The 10,284-nt window shown below is 46.4% G+C and overlaps 8 non-coding genes across 8 annotated transcripts; all 8 read right to left on the reverse strand.

The window, feature by feature from the left end:
- Positions 1–482: 482 nt before the first annotated feature.
- Positions 483–556, reverse strand: trnai-aau (transfer RNA isoleucine (anticodon AAU)). The gene has a single exon. It is a non-coding gene; the product is annotated as a tRNA-Ile (tRNA).
- Positions 557–644: 88 nt separating this feature from the next.
- Positions 645–716, reverse strand: trnap-agg (transfer RNA proline (anticodon AGG)). Its single transcript has one exon. It is a non-coding gene; the product is annotated as a tRNA-Pro (tRNA).
- Positions 717–3,474: 2,758 nt separating this feature from the next.
- Positions 3,475–3,546, reverse strand: trnaq-uug (transfer RNA glutamine (anticodon UUG)). Its single transcript has one exon. It is a non-coding gene; the product is annotated as a tRNA-Gln (tRNA).
- Positions 3,547–3,636: 90 nt separating this feature from the next.
- Positions 3,637–3,709, reverse strand: trnaf-gaa (transfer RNA phenylalanine (anticodon GAA)). The gene has a single exon. It is a non-coding gene; the product is annotated as a tRNA-Phe (tRNA).
- A 605-nt stretch (positions 3,710–4,314) lies between these two features.
- trnai-aau (transfer RNA isoleucine (anticodon AAU)) lies at positions 4,315–4,388 on the reverse strand. Its single transcript has one exon. It is a non-coding gene; the product is annotated as a tRNA-Ile (tRNA).
- Positions 4,389–4,476: 88 nt separating this feature from the next.
- trnap-agg (transfer RNA proline (anticodon AGG)) lies at positions 4,477–4,548 on the reverse strand. Its single transcript has one exon. It is a non-coding gene; the product is annotated as a tRNA-Pro (tRNA).
- Positions 4,549–10,050: 5,502 nt separating this feature from the next.
- On the reverse strand, positions 10,051–10,124 carry trnai-aau (transfer RNA isoleucine (anticodon AAU)). Its single transcript has one exon. It is a non-coding gene; the product is annotated as a tRNA-Ile (tRNA).
- An 88-nt stretch (positions 10,125–10,212) lies between these two features.
- trnap-agg (transfer RNA proline (anticodon AGG)) lies at positions 10,213–10,284 on the reverse strand. Its single transcript has one exon. It is a non-coding gene; the product is annotated as a tRNA-Pro (tRNA).

Below are 10,284 nucleotides of genomic sequence, written 5' to 3' on the forward strand. Positions count from 1 at the left end.
AGAGATGTAAGTCATTCAGTCCAGAAGCGCGATAGCAAGGAGCAAAAGAAGCCTTTGCTTTTTAAGCCCATGTTTCCCCAATTCCGACTCGGTTTGAGAGTGCCAATTTCACCGCCACGTCAGCAGTTGCGCATCACCTCTGTTTTTCCCCTCCCTTCCGCAAAGATCCTAAAAAGGTTCCACCGAGATTTTAACTCGAATCGCTGGATTCAAAGCCCAGAGTGCTAACTATTACACCATGGAACCAAAACACCCTGCTAACTGGCTGTCTGAGAGGTGGAATCAGGTAGACTAAAAGAGGCGGAGGTTGTTCCTCTGCCGAAACCCGGGACTGAACCAGGGACCTTTAAATCTTCAGTCTAACGCTCTCCCAACTGAGCTATTTCAGCCAGGTACTTGTGTGGTTTAGCCAGCATGGATGAATGGGAGACCGCCTGTCATTTTCGAGAAGAGCAGAGCGAAGGTCACAGAGAGAAAATGAGTGGCCCGTACGGGGATCGAACCCGCGACCTTGGCGTTATTAGCACCACGCTCTAACCAACTGAGCTAACCGGCCTCTCTCTGGCACATTTTATCCCCAATTGCTCAGAGATATCATGGTTGCCCTAATCAGGCTGAAGAGATTAACAGCAAAGCCTAATAATGGGCTCGTCCGGGATTTGAACCCGGGACCTCTCGCACCCTAAGCGAGAATCATACCCCTAGACCAACGAGCCGAAATATACATCCTCCCTGCTGCTGTCGGGCCGCAAACATTTCAGCTTCCATGGCTTAAAGCGCAATTTTTTGATTAAATCAACAATTAAAAGGTAGCCAGTGCAAAGTTTCCAGCACAGAGGAAATGGGGCCTCTTTTTTTGTGGTCATTGGAAATCACGCTGCAGGACCTGCACACGAATAATGAGAAGCTTACTTACAGGAGCCTGGTCTGCAACACTGGACCCAGTTGATGTTGCAGGAGCAGAGGCAGCACTTGGCTGGACAGAAGGCTGTGGAGGAGACTGCAGAGGAGGCTGAGCAGGGCGCAGAGGAGGAGACTGCAGAGGAGGCTGGGCAGGGCGCAGAGGAGGAGACTGCAGAGGAGGCTGGGCAGGGCGCAGAGGAGGAGACTGCAGAGGAGGCTGGGCAGGGTGCAGAGGAGGAGACTGCAGAGGAGGCTGGGCAGGGCGCTGCAGTCCTGTGGGTGGCTGTAGTGAGGATGGTCTTGGTGCAGAGGGACAGGGGTTGAAAGCCTTGCTGGAAAGATGGGAGTTGCTCTTTCCAGTGGACAGGAAGCTCTGCAGGCGACTGGGACACCTGGCCAGGGGTCCACAATGCTGGAGGAGCAGGATAAGGGGCAGGAGCAGGGGCAGTAGCACGAGCCGGGGCAGGAGCAGGGCCTCTCGAGCCTGCAGTGGCTGGAGAAAAAAGAAAAAACTTACCCACTTACAGGGTTTGGCTGGAGACAAAATCTTTTGTGCCAGCTGTGAAGCAAATAAATGCTTCCCCCGCGCCAACAGGGCCTTCACATTGGTCGCCAGCAGTGGGCTGTTCTTAGTGGCAGTAGGTGGAGGAGGAACAGACACAGTGGCAGTGGGCACAGCAGCAGTGAGGACAGATGCAGTGGGCACAGTGGCGGTGGGCACGTGGGCTGGAGCCTGCCTCTTCAGCACGTATGCTTTGAAAAGGGCCATATTGGTGTTAGGCCCGGCCTTTGCCTTCTTCAGGTAGGTGATGAGAGCCTGGGCCTCCTTGCTTGGGTCCTCATACACCTCCTTTATTGACCTACCCTTAAAATCCCCAAACTCCACCATCAGACACCAAGAGTCTCCTGTCCTGTGGGCATCCTGCAGCATGGCCTGTTTTTTTCTGATACACCTCTACAGCCTCGCCTACCTCCCTGATCTGCGAGGTGTATCTGAGGAACAGGTGTTTGTTGTCCGACAGCGGGTTGTCCCTCTCCTCCTCCCCCAAAATGCTGCTGACCAGATAGCAGGCATACCACAGTGAGTTCTTCAGCAGCCACAGGAACCTCTGACCCTGGTGTTTCCCAAACTGGATCTTGCAGTGAGCCAGAACCAGGGACTGGTCTCCAGGATTCCCTCCATTCTGCCTCACAAAGGCAGTGGCCTCAGCCAAGACCTCCTCTTTACACCTGGCCCTCCCTGCCAACACGATCTTCCTCCTATTGGCCTCCTCAGTTGGCCCCATAAGGAGTCGACCCTCAGAGGTTCTTCGTAAAACCGGGTATGCATACATAATCTGAAAGGACACAGGCATAAACAGAACGTTACATAGCTGTCATATTCCAACTGAAAGTATTTTACTACAGCATTTTTTTTATGTAATTAATTATTATAATATTATAATAATTAATGATTATTATTATTATGAGCATAAGCATTATTGTTTTTTATACAACTGTGAATCACTTTGAATTGCCTTGTGTACAAATTGTAAATAGTGTGATGAACTAATTAATAAGAAAATAAATAACACTTCTTGGTACAATCTTGCTGGTATCATGCCATGCTTAAATCGTTTTGTTTTGTTTAGCTTTTGTGGCAGAGATTACTAAGAAACACCAAATATTACATAAAGGCGTTTATGACAATTCATAATAATATGATCATCAAACAGATCTAAAACTTAAAATGGTATATCAAATCGTTTTGGTATATCTTTTATAACATAGTTGAGAATCATTTGTTGAAACAAAAAAACACTTGTTTTTGCCTATTCATGTCTTTTTAAATATGTATAACATAGTATTTAAAAAGATAACATAAATATGTATACTGGTGTATAACATAGTATAGTATAACATATATGAATTAAACTTTTTTTTTTAAAGGTTTTAGTAAAAATCTTCTTGTGCTCAAAATAATGTAATGAATGACAAAAATGAGGATGGAGGAATCGAATGAAAGCTTTTTTATACATTGGAATACTTGATCACTCGAGCGTCACTTCATAGCGTCATCAGCAGCGCTCAAAGGATCTGCCCTCATGTTGTTGCAGTTTGTTTATTTAAGAAATTCATAATAAATAATAATAAAGCAAGATACCCTGTTGAAATATGTGTAATGTGTGGTTTATATAAACTGCAAAGGTAAAGTATACTTTAAAACAGATTGTGACCGATGTGAAGGGGGAGGAGAATGTATACGTGCGTCACGTTTAGTCAATAAAACACTTCCGCATAGGATACACCTGTGTATCCTCGCTCATGACTCCTCTGAAAGCCTCCTCACTCCTCGATCCTCGCCTCCTCGCGGTGCAATTAGATAATTGAGATGTCCTTCAAGATGGCTGAGCTCGATCGGTTTCCGGGTCATAGGATGGAGGACAGAGGAACGAGGAGACGAGGAGGGATATTGAGAAGCACCCTATGTTTCCCCAATTCCGACTCGGTTTGAGAGTGCCAATTTCACCGCCACGTCAGCAGTTGCGCATCACCTCTGTTTTTTCCCTCCCTTCCGCGAAGAACCTAAAAAGGTTCTACCGAGATTTGAACTCGGATCGCTGGATTCAAAGCCCAGAGTGCTAACCATTACACCATGGAACCAACACACCCTCCCAGCTGTCTGTCTGAGAGGCAGATAGCGATGAGGCTAGGTGGAATCAGGTAGCCTAAAGGAGGCGGGCGTGGTTCCTCTGCCGAAACCCGAGATTGAACCAGGGACCTTTAGATCTTCAGTCTAACACTCTCCCAACTGAGCTATTTCGGCCAGGTACTTGTGCTGTTTAGCCTGGCAAATGAAGGTCCCACCGAGATTTGAATTCGGATCACTGGATTCAGAGCCCAGAGTGCGAACCCTTACACCATGGAACCTCGGCGTGTGTCAACTTTTCCCATGTGGTGCAGAGATGTAAGTCATTCAGTCCAGAAGCGCGATAGCAAGGAGCAAAAGAAGCCTTTGTCTTTTAAGCCCATGTTTCCCCAATTCCGACTCGGTTTGAGAGTGCCAATTTCACCGCCACGTCAGCAGTTGCGCATCACCTCTGTTTTTCCCCTCCCTTCCACAAAGATCCTAAAAAGGTTCCACCGAGATTTTAACTCGAATCGCTGGATTCAAAGCCCAGAGTGCTAACTATTACACCATGGAACCAAAACACCCTGCTAACTGGCTGTCTGAGAGGTGGAATAAGGTAGACTAAAAGAGGCGGAGGTTGTTCCTCTGCCAAAACCCGGGACCTTTAAATCTTCAGTCTAACGCTCTCCCAACTGAGCTATTTCGGCCAGGTACTTGTGTGGTTTAGCCAGCATGGATGTATGGGAGACCGCCCGTCATTTTCGAGAAGAGCAGAACGAAGGTCACAGAGAGAAAATGAGTGGCCCGTACGGGGATCGAACCCGCGACCTTGGCGTTATTAGCACCACGCTCTAACCAACTGAGCTAACCGGCCTCTCTCTGGCACATTTTATCCCCAATTGCTCAGAAATATCCTGGTTGCCCTAATCAGGCTGAAGAGATTAAAAGCAAAGCCTAATAATGGGCTCGTCCGGGATTTGAACCCGGGACCTCTCGCACCCTGAGCGAGAATCATACCCCTAGACCAACGAGCCGAAACATGCATCCTCCGTGCTGCTGTCGGGCCGCAAACATTTCAGCTTCCATGGCTTAAAGCGCAATTTTCTTATTAAATCAACAATTAAAAGGTAGCCGGTGCAAAGTTTCCAGCACAGAGGAAATGGGGCCTCTTTTTTTGTGGTCATTGGAAATCACGCTGCAGGACCTGCACACGAATAATGAGAAGCTTACTTACAGGAGCCTGGTCCGCAACACTGGACCCAGTTGATGTTGCAGGAGCAGAGGCAGCACTTGGCTGGACAGAAGGCTGTGGAGGAGACTGCAGAGGAGGCTGAGCAGGGCGCAGAGGAGGAGACTGCAGAGGAGGCTGGGCAGGGCGCAGAGGAGGAGACTGCAGAGGAGGCTGGGCAGGGTGCACAGGAGGAGACTGCAGAGGAGGCTGGGCAGGGTGCAGATGAGGAGACTGCAGAGGAGGCTGGGCAGGGCGCTGCAGTCCTGTGGGTGGCTGTAGTGAGGATAGTCCTGGTGCAAAAGGACAGGGGTTGAAAGCCTTGCTGGAAAGATGGGAGATGCTCTTTCCAGTGGACAGGAAGCTCTGCAGGCGACTGGGACACCTGGCCAGGGGTCCACAATGCTGGAGGAGCAGGATAAGGGGCAGGAGCAGGGGCAGTAGCACGAGCCGGGGCAAGAGCAGGGCCTCTCGAGCCTGCAGTGGCTGGAGAAAAAAGAAAAAACTTACCCACTTACAGGGTTTGGCTGGAGACAAAATCTTTTGTGCCAGCTGTGAAGCAAATAAATGCTTCCCCCGCGCCAACAGGGCCTTCACATTGGTCGCCAGCAGTGGGCTGTTCTTAGTGGCAGTAGGTGGAGGAGGAACAGACACAGTGGCAGTGGGCACAGCAGCAGTGAGGACAGATGCAGTGGGCACAGTGGCGGTGGGCACGTGGGCTGGAGCCTGCCTCTTCAGCACGTATGCTTTGAAAAGGGCCATATTGGTGTTAGGCCCGGCCTTTACCTTCTTCAGGTAGGTGATGAGAGCCTGGGCCTCCTTGCTTGGGTCCTCATACACCTCCTTTATTGACCTACCCTTAAAATCCCCAAACTCCACCATCAGACACCAAGAGTCTCCTGTCCTCTGGGCCTCCTGCAGCATGGCCTGTTTTTTTCTGATACACCTCTACAGCCTCGCCTACCTCCCTGATCTGCGAGGTGTATCTGAGGAACAGGTGTTTGTTGTCCGACAGCGGGTTGTCCCTCTCCTCCTCCCCCAAAATGCTGCTGACCAGATAGCAGGCATACCACAGTGAGTTCTTCAGCAGCCACAGGAACCTCTGACCCTGGTGTTTCCCAAACTGGATCTTGCAGTGAGCCAGAACCAGGAACTGGTCTCCAGGATTCCCTCCATTCTGCCTCACAAAGGCAGTGGCCTCAGCCAGGACCTCCTCTTTACACCTGGCCCTCCCTGCCAACACGATCTTCCTCCTATTGGCCTCCTCAGTTGGCCCCATAAGGAGTCGACCCTCAGAGGTTCTTCGTAAAACCGGGTATGCATACATAATCTGAAAGGACACAGGCATAAACAGAACGTTACATAGCTGTCATATTCCAACTGAAAGTATTTTACTACAGCATTTTTTTTATGTAATTAATTATTATAATATTATAATAATTAATGATTATTATTATTATGAGCATAAGCATTATTGTTTTTTATACAACTGTGAATCACTTTGAATTGCCTTGTGTACAAATTGTAAATAGTGTGATGAACTAATTAATAAGAAAATAAATAACACTTCTTGGTACAATCTTGCTGGTATCATTTCATGCTTAAATCGTTTTGTTTTGTTTAGCTTTTGTGGCAGAGATTACTAAGAAACACCAAATATAACATAAAGGCGTTTATGACAATTCATAATAATATGATCATCAAACAGATCTAAAACTTAAAATGGTATATCAAATCGTTTTGGTATATCTTTTATAACATAGTTGAGAATCATTTGTTGAAACAAAAAAACACTTGTTTTTGCCTATTCATGTCTTTTTAAATATGTATAACATAGTATTTAAAAAGATAACATAAATATGTATACTGGTGTATAACATAGTATAGTATAACATATATGAATTAAACTTTTTTTTTTAAAGGTTTTAGTAAAAATCTTCTTGTGCTCAAAATAATGTAATGAATGACAAAAATGAGGATGGAGGAATCGAATGAAAGCTTTTTTATACATTGGAATACTTGATCACTCGAGCGTCACTTCATAGCGTCATCAGCAGCGCTCAAAGGATCTGCCCTCATGTTGTTGCAGTTTGTTTATTTAAGAAATTCATAATAAATAATAATAAAGCAAGATACCCTGTTGAAATATGTGTAATGTGTGGTTTATATAAACTGCAAAGGTAAAGTATACTTTAAAACAGATTGTGACCGATGTGAAGGGGGAGGAGAATGTATACGTGCGTCACGTTTAGTCAATAAAACAATTCCGCATAGGATACACCTGTGTATCCTCGCTCATGAATCCTCTGAAAGCCTCCTCACTCCTCGATCCTCGCCTCCTCGCGGTGCAATTAGAGAATTGAGATGTCCTTCAAGATGGCTGAGCTCGATCGGTTTCCGGGTCATAGGATGGAGGACAGAGGAACGAGGAGACGAGGAGGGATATTGAGAAGCACCCTATGTTTCCCCAATTCCGACTCGGTTTGAGAGTGCCAATTTCACCGCCACGTCAGCAGTTGCGCATCACCTCTGTTTTTTCCCTCCCTTCCGCGAAGAACCTAAAAAGGTTCTACAGAGATTTGAACTCGGATCGCTGGATTCAAAGCCCAGAATGCTAACCATTACACCATGGAACCAACACACCCCCACCCAAAAAAGAAAAAACTTACCCACTTACAGGGTTTGGCTGGAGACAAAATCTTTTGTGCCAGCTGTGAAGCAAATAAATGCTTCCCCCGCGCCAACAGGGCCTTCACATTGGTCGCCAGCAGTGGGCTGTTCTTAGTGGCAGTAGGTGGAGGAGGAACAGACACAGTGGCAGTGGGCACAGCAGCAGTGAGGACAGATGCAGTGGGCACAGTGGCGGTGGGCACGTGGGCTGGAGCCTGCCTCTTCAGCACGTATGCTTTGAAAAGGGCCATATTGGTGTTAGGCCCGGCCTTTGCCTTCTTCAGGTAGGTGATGAGAGCCTGGGCCTCCTTGCTTGGGTCCTCATACACCTCCTTTATTGACCCACCCTTAAAATCCCCAAACTCCACCATCAGACACCAAGAGTCTCCTGTCCTGTGGGCATCCTGCAGCATGGCCTGTTTTTTTCTGATACACCTCTACAGCCTCGCCTACCTCCCTGATCTGCGAGGTGTATCTGAGGAACAGGTGTTTGTTGTCCGACAGCGGGTTGTCCCTCTCCTCCTCCCCCAAAATGCTGCTGACCAGATAGCAGGCATACCACAGTGAGTTCTTCAGCAGCCACAGGAACCTCTGACCCTGGTGTTTCCCAAACTGGATCTTGCAGTGAGCCAGAACCAGGAACTGGTCTCCAGGATTCCCTCCATTCTGCCTCACAAAGGCAGTGGCCTCAGCCAAGACCTCCTCTTTACACCTGGCCCTCCCTGCCAACACGATCTTCCTCCTATTGGCCTCCTCAGTTGGCCCCATAAGGAGTCGACCCACAGAGGTTCTTCGTAAAACCGGGTATGCATACATAATCTGAAAGGACACAGGCATAAACAGAACGTTACATAGCTGTCATATTCCAACTGAAAGTATTTTACTACAGCATTTTTTTTATGTAATTAATTATTATAATATTATAATAATTAATGATTATTATTATTATGAGCATAAGCATTATTGTTTTTTATACAACTGTGAATCACTTTGAATTGCCTTGTGTACAAATTGTAAATAGTGTGATGAACTAATTAATAAGAAAATAAATAACACTTCTTGGTACAATCTTGCTGGTATCATGCCATGCTTAAATCGTTTTGTTTTGTTTAGCTTTTGTGGCAGAGATTACTAAGAAACACCAAATATAACATAAAGGCGTTTATGACAATTCATAATAATATGATCATCAAACAGATCTAAAACTTAAAATGGTATATCAAATCGTTTTGGTATATCTTTTATAACATAGTTGAGAATCATTTGTTGAAACAAAAAAACACTTGTTTTTGCCTATTCATGTCTTTTTAAATATGTATAACATAGTATTTAAAAAGATGACATAAATATGTATACTGGTGTATAACATAGTATAGTATAACATATATGAATTAAACTTTTTTTTTTAAAGGTTTTAGTAAAAATCTTCTTGTGCTCAAAATAATGTAATGAATGACAAAAATGAGGATGGAGGAATCGAATGAAAGCTTTTTTATACATTGGAATACTTGATCACTCGAGCGTCACTTCATAGCGTCATCAGCAGCGCTCAAAGGATCTGCCCTCATGTTGTTGCAGTTTGTTTATTTAAGAAATTCATAATAAATAATAATAAAGCAAGATACCCTGTTGAAATATGTGTAATGTGTGGTTTATATAAACTGCAAAGGTAAAGTATACTTTAAAACAGATTGTGACCGATGTGAAGGGGGAGGAGAATGTATACGTGCGTCACGTTTAGTCAATAAAACACTTCCGCATAGGATACACCTGTGTATCCTCGCTCATGACTCCTCTGAAAGCCTCCTCACTCCTCGATCCTCGCCTCCTCGCGGTGCAATTAGATAATTGAGATGTCCTTCAAGATGGCTGAGCTCGATCGGTTTCCGGGTCATAGGATGGAGGACAGAGGAACGAGGAGACGAGGAGGGATATTGAGAAGCACCCTATGTTTCCCCAATTCCGACTCGGTTTGAGAGTGCCAATTTCACCGCCACGTCAGCAGTTGCGCATCACCTCTGTTTTTTCCCTCCCTTCCGCGAAGAACCTAAAAAGGTTCTACCGAGATTTGAACTCGGATCGCTGGATTCAGAGCCCAGAGTGCGAACCCTTACACCATGGAACCTCGGCATGTGTCAACTTTTCCCATGTGGTGCAGAGATGTAAGTCATTCAGTCCAGAAGCGCGATAGCAAGGAGCAAAAGAAGCCTTTGCTTTTTAAGCCCATGTTTCCCCAATTCCGACTCGGTTTGAGAGTGCCAATTTCACCGCCACGTCAGCAGTTGCGCATCACCTCTGTTTTTCCCCTCCCTTCCGCAAAGATCCTAAAAAGGTTCCACCGAGATTTTAACTCGAATCGCTGGATTCAAAGCCCAGAGTGCTAACTATTACACCATGGAACCAAAACACCCTGCTAACTGGCTGTCTGAGAGGTGGAATCAGGTAGACTAAAAGAGGCGGAGGTTGTTCCTCTGCCGAAACCCGGGACTGAACCAGGGACCTTTAAATCTTCAGTCTAACGCTCTCCCAACTGAGCTATTTCAGCCAGGTACTTGTGTGGTTTAGCCAGCATGGATGAATGGGAGACCGCCTGTCATTTTCGAGAAGAGCAGAGCGAAGGTCACAGAGAGAAAATGAGTGGCCCGTACGGGGATCGAACCCGCGACCTTGGCGTTATTAGCACCACGCTCTAACCAACTGAGCTAACCGGCCTCTCAATGGCACATTTTATCCCCAATTGCTCAGAGATATCATGGTTGCCCTAATCAGGCTGAAGAGATTAACAGCAAAGCCTAATAATGGGCTCGTCCGGGATTTGAACCCGGGACCTCTCGCACCCTAAGCGAGAATCATACCCCTAGACCAACGAGCC

Source organism: Siphateles boraxobius, unplaced genomic scaffold (assembly GCF_051911475.1).
Source record: "Siphateles boraxobius isolate OS27281-9 unplaced genomic scaffold, OSU_SipBor_1 19, whole genome shotgun sequence".
Classification (NCBI taxonomy): domain Eukaryota; kingdom Metazoa; phylum Chordata; class Actinopteri; order Cypriniformes; family Leuciscidae; genus Siphateles; species Siphateles boraxobius.